Raw genomic sequence first — 22,046 nt, forward strand, 5'->3', positions numbered from 1 at the left:
TGAATTAAATTGGATCAAAGTTATTTTCATGACGTTGAGATTGTACTGAATTTATTTAGGAGAGTTTTGTTTTTAGAAAATACACTCTGAATTGTGAGGGAGTAAAGGGGACATCACAACTGCAACTTACCCTCAGATGGTTCAGAAATGTTTATAACTCTAAGGGTGTAAGGGAGCTCTTTGAACTGTTTTTGCAACTTGTTGTAATTTAAAATGATTGCAAAACAAAAGATTTTCAAAAAAGATACATTCTCCACCCCACCCCACCCCCGCCAGAATCATCTCTTTTCAAAAATGTTCACCATGAGTTTTCTTGAAGAATCAACTCACTGTTCACTGTACTGAAAATGTAATTTGATTTACTACTTTGGGAATATATACAATAATGTGATTCAGCTCAACATTTCATTCACTCATCAGCAATAATTTCTTAAGGGCATACTGCACATAATGATCTTTCCCCAAACTCAAGTATAAAGTAAAATATATGTATAGGTAAAATCCAGAATCCTTTGATTATTTTATTGACAAGTAAGGAGTTGCCGGAGAGTATGTAATAGAATTGTCTGTGGCATAGCCCCCAAACGGGGTGATAAATTGGACAGAAGAATGAAAATGAGTTGACAATTTAGTCTCAACTGCACTGGCAGGCGAAGGTAGGAAAACTACGGGATCAGTGCATTGGTGCACGTGTTTACGGCAGTGGATTTGGTAGGACAATGAGTCTGATACCACGAGGCCTATTTCTGTGGACTGTGATTTTATGATGCTTGACGGCTGATGCTGCTTTTCCTCAAGTGCTCATCTCCCCCCACACCCCGGCTGTAGTCTTCTTGTCTGAGAATTAAGAACTGTTTTCTTTTGGATCATAATCTTCAGTTTTTATGTAGTTGTGGGCCTTACTGAAATTAATGTAATGGATTTGTTTTCCTTTAAATTGTAAGATATTAAACACTTCGAAGATTTTCTTTGTACTTTGGCAATAAAAGGAAAAAAAAAATTCTGAGTTAAATTTTACCCCCTGTTAAGCCCTGAAAGAAAATAAATTTCCTGGTTAGATATTTTAAAAAGAGTTATTTCTCAAAAGGGTCTTTCTCCAAGGCCACAGCATCCATATCACCTGAGGCACTACAGCTTAGCAGTCAAGATTCTGGAGTACCTCCTCATACCTGCTAAGTAGAAATTTCTAGTGATGGGACCTGGGGCTCTGCCATTGAACAAACATTTGTGTTGGTTTGAAAACTGACCCTAGAGGGCAGGGAGAGACTGAAGAAAGAGGCGGACCATTCCAGATTGGCAGGTGGCAGTTTTCACAAGCGAGGGAATTTACATGAGAGGCTTGTCTTGGGAGGCTGTGAGGCAAGTAGATTTCTATACCCTGCCAGAATCTTGAAATCTTACCTAGAGGTCTTACCTGGGTTTAGTCATGTATCCCATCCAGATGGCCTCAACAATACCTTACTCTGTCAAGGTGACAGTTCTTGGAACACTGTGATAATGTGGGCAGGATGTTCATTCCAAGGATGGGAAGATGGGGAGGAGCCTCTGATCGCCCAGGTTCAGCTCACAAGTCATCCAGAGGTCACATCCTCACTGTGACCTCCTCCAACAACTTGTGACCAATCCACAACCTGTGAGTCACTTTGTTCATAGAATGCCCAGCATTTCTGTTACTACTAATAGCATAATCTTCTCAGGTGGGGTCTCTGGCAAGCAAGCTAATTATGATATGAAGGGGATTTTTTTTTTTTCTCTTTCCAGTACAATTACACATTTCAGTACTTGATCTGCGGCTTTGAAAGTCACGTGTCTGGGAATGTGTTTATATCATGGGGCTGGAATGGTAATGTTTTGAAACTCAGAAGTAATGTTATGTCAGATTGGAATGTATATTTACAAAGTCCCAGTGCTTAATAGTCAAGATGTCAGGATATGTATGTATACAACCAATGCACAGAGGAGAACACTTACATCAACAATAACAAGTTTTTGAAACCCTACACCAGCCCCAAACAAACCGTGGGATTCTCTTCAAATCAGTTGTTTGGACCGTGCTTCTTCATCAGATCACCTCCTAGGCATGATTTCAGGCACCACCATTTAGGATCTTGTGGCCAGAATCATCACAGAACAGGCAGCTGTTTGTGTGATGTGATCTGAAATATTGCACTGGTCACCTCAGCCAAAAATATCTGTCCCTCACCTCTACTCTGTCCCCCTGCTGCTAGATTCCCACAGTTTTTGATAACCAGTTACAGGTACATCTGTTTAGGACCTTGGTAAATAGTGATGTACTTCAATTAGAAAGATCCTTTATTGAGGCAAAATCCATCAGTTATAAACAGCTGGGCTTCCCAGGTGGTACTAGCATAAAGAACCCAACCTGCCAATGCAGGAGATATAAGAGAAGTGGGTTCGATCCCTGGGTTGGGAAGATCCCCTGGAGGAGGGCATGGCAACCCACTCCAGTATTCTTTCCTGGAGAATCCCATGGACAGAGGAGCCTGGCAGGGTATGGTCTATGGGGTCGCAAAGAGTCAGACACAACTGAAGCGACTGAGCATGCATGCACACACAAGCAGTTAGCCCCGTCCCCCTCAACTGAACACATACCATCCTCTGTAAAACCCTCTGTGAAACCCCCTCTGTAAGACGTGGCAAAGCTTTCTCCTTAATAGAACTGTATTTTAATTAAGATCTTTTGCAAATATTTAAGAACCAGAGCTCAGCTCATAGGGTATTCTCAGCCCTCTGCAGTCTTGTGTTTGCCAACTCCTAATTGATGTTCCAAAGAACACAGAAATGAAATTTGCACCATTTGCCCAAACCAAAGCCTAGGTAGATGACTATTTCTCGAGACAACAGAACTGTACACTATGCTCAAAATGAACTTTTCTACAATGTTCTTTTGCCCCTTTTCATGCCATCACCCAAGACCCAATAGCCATTTTCTCTTTAATCTGCAGAACATTCTCATGAGCCTCCAAAAGTTCCCTCATACCTCTTTGCATCCAATCACCTCCCTCCACCTTCACTGGGCAGCCACTGATGTTTTCTGTCCCTTTGATTCTGCCTTTTCTGGAATGTCATATAGTTGAAAGCATACAGTACACATTTGTCTGTCAGGCTTCTTTTGGTTGGCATAATGCCTTTGCAATTCATCCATGATGTTCCATGTACCAGCAGTCCATTCAGTTTGAGTGCTGGGTAGTGTTTCCTTGTACAATTTATACCATAGTTTGTTTGTTCACACCAGCCATCTGTTGATAATCACCACGCTTGTGATATGTTCTTTTCCTAGGAGGCCATAAACTATCTGAGCCTTATGGGTACACAGAATATATAAATTGACTCTGTAACAGAAAGTTTGTTGTCTACCAAACCCATTCCTTGCCCCATCCCAATTCCCGATGCTCCTCAACTTCCTCCTTCATCTTTGCTAGCTTCTCCTGCTTCTAACAACATAAGTCAAGGATGATCTCAATCCAGAGTGGATCTTCATTAAGCTAAGCTAGTCATGGCGATTCCATTTCTGTGGCCATGTCACATGACAAAAGGGACCTGATGGAAAATCTGCTGGGAGCTACTGTAAAAAAGCTTCTTCACCTTTAATCCCTGTTCTCCTGATCTCCCTAGCCCCCGCAATCTCCTACATATGTGAATGAGTTCCTGCTCTCACAGGAGCCCTCAAGAAGTAAGCTAGAGCAAAATTTTCAGTGGGTGTTGGGGTTCCCCTTTGTTGACTTCCTATTACATTGGCTTCTGCGGCAAACAAAAAGAACATGGCACATTCTCCAAAATACCTGACCAGTGCTGTTCAGAACTATCATGATCATGATAAACAAGGGACGGATGAGAAACTGACACAAATTAGAGGAAACACGCGTGACTAAGTGCAGTGTAGCGTCCTGGATTGCGGCCGGCGAGCGAAAGGGACAGCAGTGGAAAAACTTATGATACCTGAATCAGGCTGGCAGTTCAGCCAACAGCATTGCACCCGTGTTGGTTTCTTAGCTTTGATAAGTGTACCAGGGTTATGTAAGATGTTAGCATTAGGGGAAGATGTATATGGAAACATTATGTTAGGGTGACGCGTTTATGGAAATACTCTATGCCATCACTGTAACTTTTCTGTAACTGAAATTATTCAAAAAAAAAAATTTAAGTCCATAGGATATTTTGAAAGTTATAAGGCTTTTGTGATTTATGGCTTAAAAGGTGCTACCTCAATTTGTTTAGGGTGGCTTTGAGAGTTTATTAATTCATTCAACAGATATTTATTGAGTTCTTACTAAACCTTAGGCACAATTTAGGTGCTAGAAATATACCATGTACAAAACAGACATAAAGCCTGTCCTCATAGCACTTACCTTGTAGTTCAGTTCAGTTCAGTCGCTCAGTCGTTTCCGACTCTCTGCGACCCCATGAATCACAGCATGCCAGGCCTCCCTGTCCATCACCAACTCCCGGAGTTCACTCAAACTCATGTCCACAGAGTCGGTGATGCCATCCAGCCATCTCATTCTCCGTCGTCCCCTTCTCCTCCCGCCCCCAACCTTTCCCAGCATCAGAGTCTTTTCCAGTGAGTCAACTCGTCGCATGAGGTGGCCAAAGTATTGCAGTTTCAGCTTTAGCATCAGTCCCTCCAATGAACATCCAGGATTGATCTCCTTTAGAATGGACTGGCTGGATCTCCTTGCAGTATAAGGGACTCTCAAGAGTCTTCTCCAACACCACAGTTCAAAAGCATCGATTCTTCGGCGATCAGCTTTCTTCCCAGTCCAACTCTCACATCCATACATGACCACGGGAAAAACCATAGCCTTGACTAGACGGACCTTGGTTGGCAAAGTAATGTCTCTGCTTTTTAATATACTATCAAGGTTGGTCATAACTTTCCTTCCAAGGAGCAAGCGTCTTTTAATTTCATGGCTGCAATCAGCATCTGCAGTGATTTTGGAGCCCAAAAAAACAAAGTCTGACACTGTTTCCACTGTTTTTCCATCTATTTCCCATGAAGTGATGGGACCAGATGCCATGATCTTTGTTTTCTGAATGTTGAGCTTCAAGCCAACCTTTTCACTCTCCTCTTTCACTTTCATCAAGAGGCTTTTGTGTTCCTCTTCACTGCCATAACGGTAGTGTCATCTGCATATCTGAGGTTATTGATATTTCTCCCAGCAATCTTGATTCCAGCTTGTGCTTCTTCCAGCCCAGCGTTCCTCATGATGTACTCTGCATATAAGTTAAATAAGCAAGGTGACAATATACAACCTTGACGTACACCTTTTCCTATTTGGAACCAGTCTGTTGTTCCAAGTCCAGTTCTAACAGTTGCTTCCTGACCTGCATACAGGTTTCTCAAGAGGCAGGTCAGGTGGTCTGGTATTCCCATCTCTTTCAGAATGTTCCACAGTTTATTGTGATCGACACAGTCAAAGGCTTTGGCATAGTCAATGAAGCAGAAATAGATGTTTTTCTGAAACTCTCTTGCTTTCTCCATGATCCAGCGGATGTTGGCAATTTGATCTCTGGTGCCTCTGCCTTTTCTAAAACCTGCTTGAACATCTGGGAGTTCACGGTTTACATACTGCTGAAGCCTGGCTTGGAGAATTTTGAGCATGACTTTACTAGCGTGTGAGATGAGTGCAATTGTCCAGTAGTTTGAGCATTCTTTGGCATTACCTTGTAGTAAGGAAGGTTAAATAGAAAGAAAAGAGAAAGAAAGAATCAAATAAATATATTGTTAGTAACAATAATGTCATAAAGAAAATAAAGCTGGATAATGTTATTTTAGAGCCAGAGGTTACAGAAGGCCTTTCTGATGATAAGTGATATTTGAGCACAGACTTGAAGAGGGTGGGCAAGCCATGTAGATATCTAGGGTAAAATCCAGTGAGACAGAAGCAACAGCTTTTGCAAAGGCTCTGGGTGAAAATGAGCTTGGCATGTTCAAAGGACAACAGAATACACAAGGAAGAAAGAGTAGAAGGAGAAAAGTTCAGAGAAATACCTGGGGTTCAGATCATGGCAAACCTTGAGACCATGATAAAGACTTTGGATGTTATTTTAAGTGCAGTGGAAAACCGCTGGGAGGGGGAAGGCCTTTGAGTAGGAGAATAACAATCATATTTATTATTGAAATTCTAGCTGCTGTGTTTTAAGCAGACTATGGGAGAAAAGCCCAAGGACTTTTGCTATTGTAGTAATAAGTATGGCAAGGGAGGATGGTGTTTTGTCTCAGCTTAGAATGACAGAGTGAAAGTAATGAGAAATCATTGACTTCAAGGATATAATTTAACTGATGACTTGCTGATAAATTGGATAGAGATTATGAGAAAAAGAGATGGTCATGAATGATTTTAACCCTACAAACTAGGAAAAAGGATAGTACCATTTACCAAAGTGAACAATGAGACGGAACAGAGGCACTGGAGACCAGGACACAGTCTGGGACCATGTTGGTTTGATATGTCTGCTGGGAAGTTGCATGTTCATTTCTGTACTTGGGGGAAGAATGAGGGCTGCAGATATACTATCAGTTCAGTTCAGTCGCTCAGTCATGTCCGACTCTCCGCGACCCCATGAATCACAGCACGCCAGGCCTCCCTGTCCATCACCAACTCCCGGAGTTCACTCAAACTCATGTCCACAGAGTCGGTGATGCCATCCAGCCATCTCATTCTCCGTCGTCCCCTTCTCCTCCCACCCCCAACCTTTCCCAGCATCAGAGTCTTTTCCAGTGAGTCAACTCGTCGCATGAGGTGGCCAAAGTATTGCAGTTTCAGCTTTAGCATCAGTCCCTCCAATGAACATCCAGGATTGATCTCCTTTAGAATGGACTGGTTGGATCTCCTTGCAGTATAAGGGACTCTCAAGAGTCTTCTCCAACACCACAGTTCAAAAGCATCGATTCTTCGGCGATCAGATATACTATAGATGGGATTTAAAGTCATGGAACTTAGAGAATTTCCTGTAGCAGTGACTTTATCTACAGAGAGCAAAACAGGGTCAAAAAGCTTGAGAAAATCCTCAAATCATATCTGTCAGTCAGTTCAGTCACTCAGTCATGTCCAACTCTTTGCAACCCCATGAACTGCAGCACACCAGGCCTCACTGTCCATCACCAACTCCCAGAGTTTACTCAAACTCATGGCCATTGAGTCGGTGATGCCATCCAACCATCTCATCCTCTGTCATCCCCTTCTCCTCCTGCCTTCAATCTTTCCCAGCATCAGGGTCTTTTCCAGTGAGTCAGCTCTTCGCATCAGGTGGCCAAAGTATTGGAGTTTCAGCTTCAACATCAGTCCTTCCAATGAACATTCAGGACTGATTTCCTTTAGGATGGACTGGTTGGATCTCCTTGCAGTCCAAGGGACTCTCAAGAGTCTTCTCCAACACCACAGTTCAAAAGTATCAATTCCTTGGCACTTAGCTTTCTTTATATCCAACTCTCGCATCCGTACATGACCACTGGAAAAACCATAGTCTTGACTGGACGGACCTTTGTTGGCAAAGTAATTTCTCTGCTTTTTAATATTCTGTCTAGGTTGGTCATAACTTTCCTTCCAAGGAGTAAGCGTCTTTTTATTTCATGGCTGCAGTCACCATCTGCAGTGATTTTTGGAGCCCCAAAAAGTAAAGTCAGCCACTGTTTCCACTGTTTCCCCATCTAGTTGCCATGAATTGATGGGACCAGATGCCACGATCTTTGTTTTCTGAATGTTGAGCTTTAAATCAACTTTTCACTCTCCTCTTTCACTTTATAATTTGTGTTCATTGCACTTACCCTCACACACATACACATATACAGGCCTACGGGCCTTCCTTTCCCACAGAAAATCACTGTTTTGTCTCTCTTATGAGGCATCCAACTGGGGCATCAGAAACTAATGCATTTTAACATGCATTTCAGGAAGATATAAGTGTGTCCATTAGGTTTAATATACACAGAAGCAGGCAATTAGCATTTAAAATACCCTAATCAGAAATGCTATTCTAAGGGTGATTGCCCCATGTTGATCTTTTCACAATTTGCAAGGAAGAGTTATAAGAAAGTTTCTGAGTTCATTTTAATTAACCCCAAATACTTTCTTATTCCCATTTTTCTCCATTCTGGCCTCTTTTCAGATAAAGTCTTTATTCCCGACCTCTTTCTCTTTAGTAAACTCAGCTCCATCCTCTACACTCAATCCTCTACCCTCCTCAGCAGTGTCCACCTCCAGTGATTCACTTTTGGGCTTCCTCTGCCATCTTGGCCCTCCCCACACTGTTACATTATAACTCTCCTCATTTATAAGAAACACGATTATTCCACAGCAAACTGTGAACCCAACAGCAATCAAAAATAAATCCTCAATTTTGGGGTCCAGATGATAAGGCTGCTGAGCTGTCTTGGGTTTGGGTAGCTTAGGCTGGTCTTCTTCTCAGCTCTGTGGGCAATGGATCTCGAAGACCTGGGTTGGAATTAATAGGTGTTATGGGTTTGTTTGGGTTCCCTTGTGGCCCAGCTTGTAAAGATCCTACCTGCCAATGCAGGAAATGCAAGAGACACGGGTTTGAGCCCTGGAAGATCCCCTGGAGAAGGAAACAGCAACCAGCTCTGGTATTCCACGGAGAGAGGACCCTGGCAGGCCTCAGTCCATGGGGTCACAAAGAATCAGACATGACTGGGCACACACATGTGCGTGCACACGCGCACACACACACACACACACGGGTTTGCCTAAAACTATGACAATCAGTACCCTGTTCATGAAAGGGAAGGCTCTGTGTTTCTAAGCCTATCTACATATTTTGAACCCCTCTCATTACACCATGAAATAAATATTTCTAATGTGCATTGTGCTAATTAACAAACCCTTTGCAATGGGCCATAAAGATAATTGAAGCTGTGTTTAGTAAGCCCACCCAGCACCCACACACACACCTGCACCACGTGGGCTTTAAATGACAGTCTCTGTGAATTCATTACTCCCAGAATAGGCATTCCTCTAGGGTATTTCAAATATCAACTGTCTGCTTCTTTGTCCACCAAGACATTTAAGTGTTAGTCGCTCAGTCGTGCCTGACTCTTTGTGATCCCATGGACTGCAGCCCACCAGGTTCCTCTGTCCATGAGATTTTCCAGGCATGCATACTGGAGTGGGTTGCCATTTCCTTCTCCAGGGGATCTTTCCAACTACATAAAAATCTTGTTGCTGTGTGGATTAAAAGGCACGTTCCTCATCCTCGAAGTTCTGTTGAATCAGAAACTCTGGCAATGGGGACTGAAAATCAAGCGCTGTGGGTAATTCAGTGGTTCTGATGCCTCCTAGAGTTTGAGGATTCCTGCGCCAGAGAGAAAGGGGAGGGGGCCCTGCCCTGCCCCGACTTGCACATGCTCTGGGAAACTGAGCCAAGGGAGGAACCCACCCTCATTCTTCCTCCCTTCAAGGGCTGAGGCTGTATTAATACAAGTAGCCATAGAGGAGTTAGGAGCAACTCTGGAGGATTTATGAGCTGCAGGTGACAGAACCCACTTCTTATCCAGAATTTCCCAGGATTCTCCAAGCACATGACCATAAAAGAAATGGGCCCTTGGTCCCCTTCCGGTTTACCTCAGCCTGAGGGCGGATAGTATATGACTTGATTAGGAGTATCTCTTTCTGGGAAAATGAAAAATTATTCTTTAACCAGGAAGAGGAGAATAATTAAATGTTTTAAATGTGACTGCCTAGAAACCATGGTTGTACTGTACCTCGTGCTATATCTATTCAGTCATGTCCAACTCTTTGTGACCCTATGGACTGTAGCCCACCAGGCTCCTCTGTCCATGGGATTCTCCAGGCAAGAATACTGGGGTGGGTTGCCGTGTCCTTCTCCAGGGAATCTTCTCAACTCAGGGATTGAACCCGCTTGTCTTAGGACTTCTGCATTGGCAGGTGCGTTCTTTACCACTAGCGCCACCTGGGAAGCCCATTCTGTACCTTGGATTATAAATTTAAAATAATACAGTAAAATTATACTGTTCCTAAAAATAGAACAGCTAAGATGAAGATTAAAAACTAATCTCTAGAGAGTATCCAACAACAGATGAATGGATAAAGAAGATACGGTGTATGTATGTATTTGTGTATATATATACATATATATTTGCACACACTAATCAGCCATAAAAAAGAACGAAGTTTTGCTATTTGCAATAACATGGATAGACTTGGAAGGTATTATGCTTAGTGAAGTGAATCAGAGAAAGACATATCACTTATATGTGGAATCTAAAAAATAAAACAAACCAGAGAATTTAACAGAGAAGCAGACTCACAGATATAGAGAATTAGTGATTACCAGGGGGGAGAGGAGAGGAGCAAGATAGGGGCAAGATAGGCCCAAGGGACTAGAGACAAAAAGGCTACCATGTATAAAATAAATAAACTACCAAGGATACATTGTACAGCATAGAAAGGATAACCAATATTTTACAATAAATATAAATGGAGTTTAACTTTTAAAAGTTGTGAATCACTATGTTGTACACCTGAAACATAATATTATACATCAACTATATCTCAATAAAAAATTTTAAGTATTATTACATATCAGTAGTTATGGTACTAATAAGTTTAATATGACCAAGTGGAATTCATTCCCACAGGAATTTGACAACTTCACAAATAAGTTTATTGTGGAGGTAGTGTCTTTAGGCACTGATTGATACCAAAAATAGCACAATCATTGGTCAAGAAAGTAAATTTGATGTGACTCTGAATCAATAAATATTTTACATACTTGTTGCAAAGGAAAAACTACTAATCCCCAAGGAAATTATTAGAGTGCTTAGTTTTGAGGACGATAGGTTGTTTAACAGAATTACATACCAAGAATGAAAACTATCTCATGTAATGGAAAAAGATCGAGGTTTAAGAAAATATACACACATAAATATTTACACTGAGGGAATATTTTTAAGTCGGAACCTTCTTTTTTTTAAACTACTGCATCCAATCAAACGGAAACACAAAATTATTTGGCAGTAAACTAGATCCCTGTTTGTAACTCTTCCCTCTCAATTAATGAAGAATTTCAGAAATAAAATTCCAATCCTAATAAACTATGCATTTTCATTCCCTTGGGAGGTCTCTAAAATTATGCAACATTAAGAGAAGGGGACTATTAGCTAATCCCTTCATGGGATCAAGTGTTTAGCAACTGATTTCACGTAGCAAGTGAAAACAAGCCTGTAAATGGTGAATGAAGCCTTCTTTAATTTCACTGTGCTGATGAATATGAGAAGTATGGTCCAAATGAGATTAACTGAAGCTGAAAAATCTAAAAACCACCAGAATAAAATGTACACAGAGCATTCTTCTAAGTTACTCTATTCAGTTCAGTTCAACTCAGTCGTGTCTGACTCTTTGAGACCCCAGGAACCGCAGCACACTGGGCCTCCCTGTCCTTCACCAATTCCTGGAGTTCACCCAAACCCATGACCATTGAGTCAGTGATGCCATCCAACCATCTTATCCTCTGTTGTCCCTTCTACTCCTGCCCTCAATCTCTCCCAGCATCAGGGTCTTTTCCAATGATGCTCTTTGCATCAGGTGGCCAGAGTATTGGAGTTTCAGCTTCAGCATCAGTCCTTCCAATGAACACTCAGGACTGATCTCCTTTAGGATGGACTGGTTGAATCTCTTTGCAGTCCAAGGGATTCTCAAGAGTCTTCTCCAGCACCACAGTTCAAAAGCATCAATTCTTCGGTGCTCAGCTTTCTTTATAGTCCAACTCTCACATTCATAATGACCACTGGACTCTATTAGAGAGGCTTAAATTGACAAGGAAACACCTACATTAGAAGTTCTAGATGATAATTTTGCCATGAATTCCTGCTATTTACTCTGCTGATGAAAGAAGAGGCTCAGAAAGGATCATGAAATGCCGAAGGATTACAGGTGGGAGCAGAACTCCGTTCTCCTGATTCCAGCCCTGCATTCTTCTTAATGGTGCTTGTTAAAAAGTTTTCCCTGTTGTTTGTATTTGTGTTGCTTGTTTAATTGAAGAACACTCAGGACTCAAATAATGATAGAGGGAGCAGCTGCCCCATGTGAGGGTCTGTTGCCTAGGCTGTGACCTCTACTGACCTTGAGGGCTCATCAGGTCACAGGTAGACACACCACTCTGGTTCCCATTCCCCCCCAGACTCCCTGTTGCTTGACCTTGGACAAATCTAATAATTCCATGCTTCTCTCTTCCTTTGTAAACAGTGGTGGTAAAAATCTTTGCCCTGCCAAACCGCCCTATGTGTACTTTTAAAACAGCAGAAGAGGCTGCATGACGTCATCACTGTAGCCAGTCTGCAGTGAAGTCCATCACAGGGACCATGTGACCCTGACACCAGTCAGGAAGCTCTGACAGGCTCAGAGCCAGTATGCCCATCGCCCGCATCTCCACACTCAAAGCTGGCAGGGGGATCCAGTCAGGACAAGCATATAAGGTCACTGGTGACACAAAAGGCGGTCCTAATAGCAGAAGTGCAGATAATTAACTCTCAGCTGGTCCCCTCGGAGACTCCCCACACCTTGGCTGCCTCTGAATGGGTGTGGGCTCCACCTCTGAAGAATTCCTAAACCACTTTTATCTCCCAGGCCAGTGGCTATAGGCTTGAAATCAGGCTAATTCTCTTTTCAACCCTCCAACACAAAGGATTCATTTTCCTCCCTTTCTTGGGCAATACACATATTTGCCTTGAGAAAACTAGACTTATGAAACACATAGGCCTACTTACTAGAATGTCTTGAAAGCAGCTTCGCCCTCAGCCCATGGCATCAGCAATTCCATCCGTATGGCCCTTTGGGTGGCTGCTAATGGAAAACTCAATCAACAATAAAGAGATTTCTTGACCCGGGTCACCACAAGGTCCAGAGCCAGGGCAGGCCTCAAGCCTGTCTTGGTTCGGTTTCTTTCCATCTGTTTTTGCTTCGTTTTGTTTTCAATCTCTCTTTGACTTGCAGAGTGTAAGCAACACCAAACTGCATATCCACATATCACAGAGGGAGAGAGACTGTGTCTGCCATAACATTCCAAGCAAAATAATCCTGGCTTTCTCCTGTCTAGGCCATGGCTGTCACAGGCTTCTTCAGAGTCAATGACTGCAGACTCCTAGTTGACTTACCCCAACCCCGAAGCTGGGGGCATGGGCATGGGGGTCCCCCAATAACATAGGCTGCATGGGGTGGGCCCTGGGACCTTTAGGAACAGGATACAGGGTAGTCTTACAACAGGATACAGGGAGGAACAGGATACAGGGTAGTCTTACAACAACAACCGAAACAGCTAGTGCTGGCCCCAAATTCACCCAGGGGATCCTCTGGTTAAAAGCAGTAGAAATCAGGCACAAAATAGGTCTTTGGTGGTTAATCGGCTACCTGTGAACACAGTGAAGGAGACGTGAGGGGTAATGGGAACAGCAGGGCTTTCATCCAATGAGGAAAGGGTTCACCCAACACACAATTTTCTCTTCTCTACTCCCTCTTGCCTCCAAATTCAATCTTGAAGTTTTCCCCAGATAAAAGTCACTTCACATCTAATTCTTCTTATTCCTTAAGTAACTTTATATCACTTAAGAAATCTGACAGATAGCTCTTCTTAAAGGCATGGTGCCTATTTTCTTGGTAAGCATATAAACATATGCTTAAGAAGTGTTACAGAAAGCAGGGACTGCCTGCTTGCTGCTCAAAAGCCAATAAAGAGGCCAGGTGGGTGGAAAAGAAAATTTGCTTTATTTTGGATGCTGGCTACCAGCCAGGGTAGGGGGGAAGGTGTATCTAAAGGCCAACTGCCATTCACCCAAACCCCAGCAATCAGGGGATAAGAGCTTTTATAGACAGAGGGAGGGCACTCCACGCAGAAACAGCACAGTTAGCTCTGACAGTCATCTTTGGATTGATCATCAGTGGTCTGACCAGTGTCATCTTAGTTGTTTTAGGTACAGGGTCAGTTTGTTTCCATTTCTTTGGAGCCAGTTCTCAAAATTGTGGCAGCTTATGTTGTGATTACAGTCTGGTCATCATGCAGTTAATGTCTCCACGTGGTGGGGGTTTCAGTATCTATAAGACAGCTCACAGGATGTGGCTCAGAATATTATCTACAGCCCTTGAGAGGGAATTAAAGGTCCTTGACTATGCTTAATGACTAAACTGTTATTATTCGGTCTCCTCTGACTGTTTTCCTTTATTTCTGCATTCTCTCACTTCTCTGATTAAATTTATTCATCGGGTAAGGTTCTTCCACAGATAAAAGACAGGCAGAGGACATGGGAATGGGGGCCAAGGACCACAGGTTCCTGATCAGTTTCAGAAAAACAAGTCAAGGTAAAACATTTTTATCCGTGAGAACAGAAGTTTGTACATCGAGGTTTTTTCCTTTGAAAAAATTGGTATCTAATTAAAAAAAAAAAAGAAAAACGATACCCATTTTACCATTTGCAGGCATAGATTCAGGACCCAGAAACAGGATCCAATTTTTTTTTAAGACAAACCAATTGTCAGTTAGGAGCAATCTGAGTAAGCTAAAGCTCAAAACTAAGTCAGAAGAGAAAGGGAAAAAAAAAGATCAATTAGGACTTGCAGGAGGGAGCAAGATGGCGGAGGAATAAGACGGCAAGACCACTTTCTTCCCCACAAATTCATGAAAAGAACATTTGAACACTGAGTAAATTCCACAAAACAACTTCTGAATGCCGGCAGAGGATATCAGGCACCCAAAAAAGCTGCCCATTGCCTTCGAAAGGAGTAGGAAAAAACATAAAAGATAAAAAGAGAGACAAAAGAGGTAGGGATGGAGCTCTGTCCCGGGAAGGGAGGCTTAAAAAAGAGAGAAGTTTCCAAACACCAGGAAACACTCTCACTGGCAAGTCTGTGACGAGCCTTGGAACCTCAGAGGGCCACATAACCGGGAGGAAAAAGAAAGAAATAATTAAAACCCACAGGTTACCCGCCAAACGATAACTCCCAGCGGAGAAGCAGTGCAGACGCCCGCATTCGCCATTAGCAAGCGGGGTCTGGGCAGGGAAGAGCCGGCTGAACTGCTTAGAGAAAGGACTGGGCCTGAATGCCGGGAGAGCAATCTGAGAGAACTAACTGGGGATAGCAAAGCAGACTGTGGGATAGCTACTCTGCGAAAAGGCGAAAAGCCCTAACCTAAGTCTCCGCCAGCCCCGCTCACAGAACAAAGGACTGAGCAGAGCTAGCCGGCTGCGGTTGGCCCATCCCCCACCGAGACTGGCAGGGGAGGGAAGCCAGAGCCAGAAGGGGACAACCACGGCCCCAGAGAGGTATCTAATACCAGCTGCAGGCAGGCTTCATTGCTAACCAAGACTTCTTGGGTTTCTGGCTGGTCGATATCCACCTGAGAAGGTGCGCCAGCTGTACACCCAGAAAATCAAGTGGGAGGGACTGGGGAGGTGATAAGTCTCAGCGACTGCGCTCACCAAACGCCTGGTCACCTGAGCTGCTCAGACCGGGGAAGGCACAAAACGCAGGCCCAACCAAGTCTGCTCCTTTGTGGAGTACCCGAGTACCTGAACCTGAGCGGCTTAGACCTGAGACGTGCATGCAACCCAGCACCGGCCGCAGACAGCTCCCGGCAGAACAACCTAGAGCCTGTGCAGTGTAGACTGGGACAACACACGCACCGTGAGCAGGGGCAAACCCAGTGTGGCCAAGACACTGTGAGCACTCCCCACAGACGCCAGAGATATTTGTCTGCAGTGTTCCTCCCTTCTCAGAACAGGACTGAACAAGTGAGCCTTAAAAAGTATCCACCACCGCCCCCTATTGTCAGGGAGGAAATTAGACACTGAAGAGACCAGCAAAGAGAAGCTAAAACAGAGGGAACCACCTTGGAAATGACAGATAGAGAAGTCTAGAGGCTACTCCAAGAATAAGACTGAAAACCAGAGGCAAGAGGCTTAAGCCCGAATCCTGAGAACACCAGAGAACTCCTGACTCCAGGGAACATTAATCAATAGGAGCTCATCAAACGCCTCCATACCTACACAGAAACCTAGCACCACCCAAGGGTCAACAAGTTCCATAGCAAGACATACCACGCAAATTCTCCAGCAACACAGGAAAATAGCCCTGAGCTTCAATATACAGGCTGCCCAAAGTCACTCCAAACCCACTGACATCTCATAACTCATTACAGGACACTTCATTGCACTCCAGAGAGAAGAAATCCAGCTCCACCCACCAGAACACCGACACAAGCTTCCCTAACCAGGGAAGCCTGACAAGTCACCCATCCAACCCCACACACAGCGAGGAAACTACATAGTAAAGAGAACTCCACACACTGCCAGAAGACGGAAAGGCCACCCCAAGCAAAGCAATATAAGCAAGATGAAGAGGCAGAGAAATACCCAGCAAGTAAAGGAACAGGATAAATGCCCACCAACACAAACAAAAGAGGAAGATATAGGGAATCTACCTGATAAAAATTTCGAATTTTGATGGTGAAAATGATTCAAAATCTTGAAAGCAAAATGGAGTTACAGATAAATAACCTGGAGAAAAGGATTGAGAAGATGCAAGAAAGGTTTAATAAGGATTTAGAGAAAATAAAGAAGAGTCAATATACAATGAATAATGCAATAGATGAGATCAGAAACACTCTGGAGGGAACCAACAGTAGAATAATGGAGGCAGAAGACAGGATAAGCGAGCTAGAAGATAGAACTGTAGAAATAAATGAAAGAGAGAGGAAAAAAGAAAAGCAAATTAAAAGAAATGAGGACAATATTAGAGACCTCTGGGACAATGTTAAATGTCCCAACATTCAAATCATAGGAGTCCCAGAAGAAGTAGACAAAAAGAAAAACCATGAGAGAATAATTCAGGAGATAATAGTTGAAAACTTCCCTAAAATGGGGAAGGAAATAATCACCCAAGTCCAAGAAACCCAGAGAGCCCCTAACAGGATAAATCCAAGGCGAAATACTCCAAGACACATATTAATCAAATTAACAAAGATCAAACACAAAGAACAAATATTAAAAGCAGCAAGGGAAAAGCAACAAATAACACACAAGGGGATTCCCATAAGGATAACAGCTGATCTTTCAACAAAAAATCTTCAGGCCAGGAGGGAATGGCAAGACATACTTAAAGTGATGAAAGAAAATAACCTACAGCCCAGATTACTGTACCCTGCAAGGATCTCATTCAAATATGAAGGAGAAATCAGAAGTTTTATAGACAAACAAAAGCTGAGAGAATTCAGCATCACCAAACCAGCTCTCCAACAAATGCTAAAGGATCTTCTCTAGACAGGAAACACAGAAAGGGTGTATAAACTTGAACCCAAAACAATAAAGAAAATGGCAGTGGGATCATACTTATCAATAATTACCTTAAACATAAATGGGTTGAATGCCCCAACCAAAAGACAAAGGTTGGCTGATTGGATACAAAAACAAGACCCCCATATATGTTGTCTACAAGAGACCCACCTCAAAATGAGGGAAACATACAAACCGAAAGTGAAGGGCTGGAAAAAGATATTCCACGCAAACAGAGACCAAAAGAAAGCAGGACTAGCAATACTCATATCAGATAAAATAGACTTTAAAACAAAGGCTGTGAAAAGAGACAAAGAAGGAAACTACATAATGATCAAAGGATCAATCCAAGAAGAAGATATAACAATTATAAATATTTATGCACCCAACATAGGAGCATCGCAATATGAAAGACAATTACTAACAAGTATGAAAGGGGAAATTAACAACAACGCAATAATAGTGGGAGATTTTAATACCCCACTCACACCTATGGATAGATCAACTAAACAGAAAATTAACAAGGAAACACAAACTTTAAATGATACAATAGACCAGTTAGACCTAATAGATCTCTATAGGACAATTCACCCCAAAACAATGAATTTCACCTTTTTCTCAAGCACACACGGAACATTTTCCAGGATAGATCACATCCTGGGCCATAAATCTAGCCTTAGTAAATTCGAAAAAATTGAAAAAATTCCCAGCATCTTTTCTGACCACAATGCAGTAATTAAAAATGCCAACATATGGAGGCTGAACAACATGCTGCTGAATAACAAACAAATCATAGAAGAAATCAAAAGATAAATTAAAATATGCATAGAAATGAATGAAAATGAAAACACGACAACCCAAAACCTCTGGGACACTGTAAAAGCAGTGCTAAGGGAAAGTTCATAGCAATGCAGGCAAACCTCAAGAAACAAGAAAAAAGTCAACTAAATAACCTAACTCTACACCTAAAGAAACTAGAAAAGGAAGAAATGAAGAACCCCAGGGTTAGTAGAAGGAAAGAAATCTTAAAAATTAGGGCAGAAATAAATGCAAAAGAAACAAAAGAGACCATAGCAAAAATCAACAAAGCCAAAAGCTGGTTCTTTGAGAAGGTAAATAAAATTGACAAACCACTAGCCAGACTCATCAAGAAACAAAGGGAGAAGAACCAAATCAATAAAATTAGAAATGAAAATGGAGAGATCACAACTGACAACACAGAAATACAAAGGATCATTAGAGAATACTATCAGCAATTATATGGCAATAAAATGGACAACTTGGAAGAAATGGACAAATTCTTAGAAAAGTACAACTTTCCAAAGCTGAACCAGGAAGAAATAGAAAATCTTAATAGACCCATCACAAGCAAGGAAATAGAAGCTGTAATCAAAAATCTTCCAGCAAACGAAAGCCCAGGTCCAGACAGCTTCACAGCTGAATTCTACCAAAAATTTAGAGAAGAGCTAGCACCTATTCTACTCAAACTCTTCCAGAAAATTGCTGAGGAAGGGAAACTTCCAAACTCATTCTATGAGGCCACCATCACCCTAATCCCAAAACCTGGTAAAGATCCTACAAAAAAAGAAAACTACAGGTCAATATCACTGATGAACACAGATGCAAAAATCCTTAACAAAATTCTAGCAATCAGAATCCAACAACACATTAAGAAGATCATACATCATGACCAAGTGGGCTTTATCCCAGGAATGCAAGGATTCTTCAATATCCGCAAATCAATCAATGTAATACACCACATTAACAAACTGAAAAATAAAAATCATATGATTATCTCAATAGATGCAGAGAAAGCCTTTGACAAAATTCAACATCCATTTATGATAAAAACCCTCCAGAAAGTGGGAATAGAAGGAACATACCTCAACATAATAAAAGCTATATTTGACAAACCCACAGCAAACATTATCCTCAATGGTGAAAAACTGAAAGCATTTCCCCTAAAGTCAGGAACAAGACAAGGGTGCCCACTCTCACCACTACTATTAAACATAGTTCTGGAAGTTTTGGCCACAGCAATCAGAGCAGAAAAAGACATAAAAGGAATCCAAATTGGAAAAGAAGAAGTAAAACTTTCACTGTTCGCTGATGACATGATACTCTACACAGAAAACCCTAAAGACTCTACCAGAAAACTACTAGAGCTAATCAATGAATACAGTAACGTTGCAGGATATAAAATCAACACACAGAAATCCCTTGCATTCCTATACACTAATAATGAGAAAATAGAAAGAGAAATTAAGGAAACTATTCCACTCACTGTTGCAACAAAAAGAATAAAATACTTAGGAATATATCTACCTAAAGAAACAAAAGATGTGTACATAGATAACTATAAAACACTGGTGAAAGTAATCGAAGAGGACACTAATAGATGGAGAAATATACCATGTTCATGGATTGGAAGAATAAATATTATCAAAATGAGTATACTACCCAAAGTAATTTATACGTTCAATGCAATCCCTATCAAGCTGCCAACGATATTTTTCACAGAGGTAGAACAAATAATCTCACAATTTGTATGGAAATACAAAAAACCTCGAATAGCCAAAGCAATCCTGAGGAAGAAGAATGGAACTGGGGGAATCAACCTGCCGGACTTCAGGCTCTACTACAAAGCCACAGTCATCAAGACAGTATGGTACTGGCATAAAGACAGAAATATAGATCAATGGAACAAAATAGAAAGCCCAGAGATAAACCCACGCACCTATGGACACCTTATCTTTGACAAAGGAGCCAAGAATATAAAATGGAGAAAAGACAGTATCTTTAACAAGTGGTGCTGGGAAAACTGGTCAGCCACTTGTAAAAGAATGAAACTAGAACACTTCCTAACACCATACACAAAAATAAACGCAAAATGGATTAAAGATCTAAATATAAGACCAGAAACTATAAAACTCCTAGAGGAGAACATAGGCAAAACACTCTCTGACATAAATCACAGCAGGATCCTCCATGACCCACCTCCCAGAATATTGGAAATAAAAGCAAAAATAAACAAATGGGACCTAATTAAAATCAAAAGCTTCTGCACAGCAAAGGAAACTATAAGCAAAGCGAAAAGACAGCCTTCAGAATGCGAGAAAATAATAGCAAATGAAACAACTGACAAAGAATTAATCTCCAAAATATACAAGCAACTCCTGCAGCTCAATTCCAGAGAAACAAACGACCCAATCAAAAAATGGGCCAAAGAACTAAACAGACATTTCTCCAAAGAAGACATACAGATGGCTAATAAACACATGAAAAAATGCTCAACATCCCTCATAATCAGAGAAATGCAAATCAAAACCACAATGAGATACCATTTCACACCAGTCAGAATGGCTGCTATCCAAAAGTCTACATGCAATAAATGAGAAGGGAATCCTCTTACACTGTTGGTGGGAATGCAAACTAGTACAGCCACTATGGAGAACAGTGTGGAGATTCCTCAAAAAACTGGAAATAGAACTGCCATATGATCCAGCAATCGCACTCCTGGGCATACACACCAAGGAAACCAGAATTGAAAGAGACACATGTACTCCAATGTTCATCGCAGCACTTTTTATAATAGCGAGGACATGGAAGCACCTAGATGTCCATCTGCAGATGAGTGGATAAGAAAGCTTTGGTACATATACACAATGGAGTATTACTAAGCCATTAAAAAATGCATTTGAATCAGTTCTAATGAGGTGGATGAAACTGGAGCCTATTATACAGAGTGAAGTAAGCCAGAAAGAAAAACATCAATACAATATACTAACTCATATATATGGAATTTAGAAAGATGGTAATGATAACCCTGTATACGAGACAGCAAAAGAGACACAGGTGTATAGAACAGTCTTTTGGACTCTGTGGGAGAGGGCGAGGGTGGGATGATTTGGGAGAATGGCATTGAAACATGTATATTATCATATGTGAAACAAATCACCAGTCCAGGTTCGACTCATGAAACAAGATGCTCAGGGCTGGTGCACGGGGATGACCCAGAGGGAGGATAAGGGGAGGAGGGAGGTGGGAGGGGGGTTCAGGAAGGGGAACTCACGTACACCCGGGGCGGAGTCACGTCAATGTATGGCAAAACCAACCAATATAATATTGTAAAATAATTAGCCTCCAATAAAAATAAATAAATAAATAAACTCTAAAAAAAAAAAAAAAAAAAAGGACTTGCGGAGATTCTAAGTAGAAAACAAGCTCCCCAGGGGCCATGAAAGATCTCCAAGCAGAGGGAAGAGAAGTGGCACTTGGTCTTTGGTGGTGGTTCCTCTAAATCAATGCCACCCCAGATGTAGCCCATGGAGATCTTATGTTCCCATTGTCAGAGAATAACTTAGGAAACTATGGAAAATGAACCATTGTTGACAGAGAACCTGTCCTGACTGCTCTGAAAAGACACAGGAATGGACAAGTCTTCCTCTTCAACCAGACATTGTCTTGTTGGGCTATGGTGCCTGGAACTTGGAATCATCTGGTCTGAGGACCAAAGCCACCAGGGAGGGCAGAATAGGAGAGTCTCAGAGAAGTAAAGCCAGGGCATGCCTGCCACCTAAAGCCTGTCCTGACTCTGTGCTTTCTGCCACATGAAGTGATAAACTTCCCTATAGGAAGCTGCTGGAGTCAGGACTTTGAATTACTTGCAGCAGAAAGCTTTCTTACGCACAGGATTTTGGTGACCATGAGTTCTAACACTAAAATTCTA

The sequence above is a fragment of the Moschus berezovskii genome, chromosome 9 (assembly GCF_049115385.1).
Source record: "Moschus berezovskii isolate FMDL1 chromosome 9, NW_MosBer_1.0, whole genome shotgun sequence".
NCBI lineage: Eukaryota > Metazoa > Chordata > Mammalia > Artiodactyla > Moschidae > Moschus > Moschus berezovskii.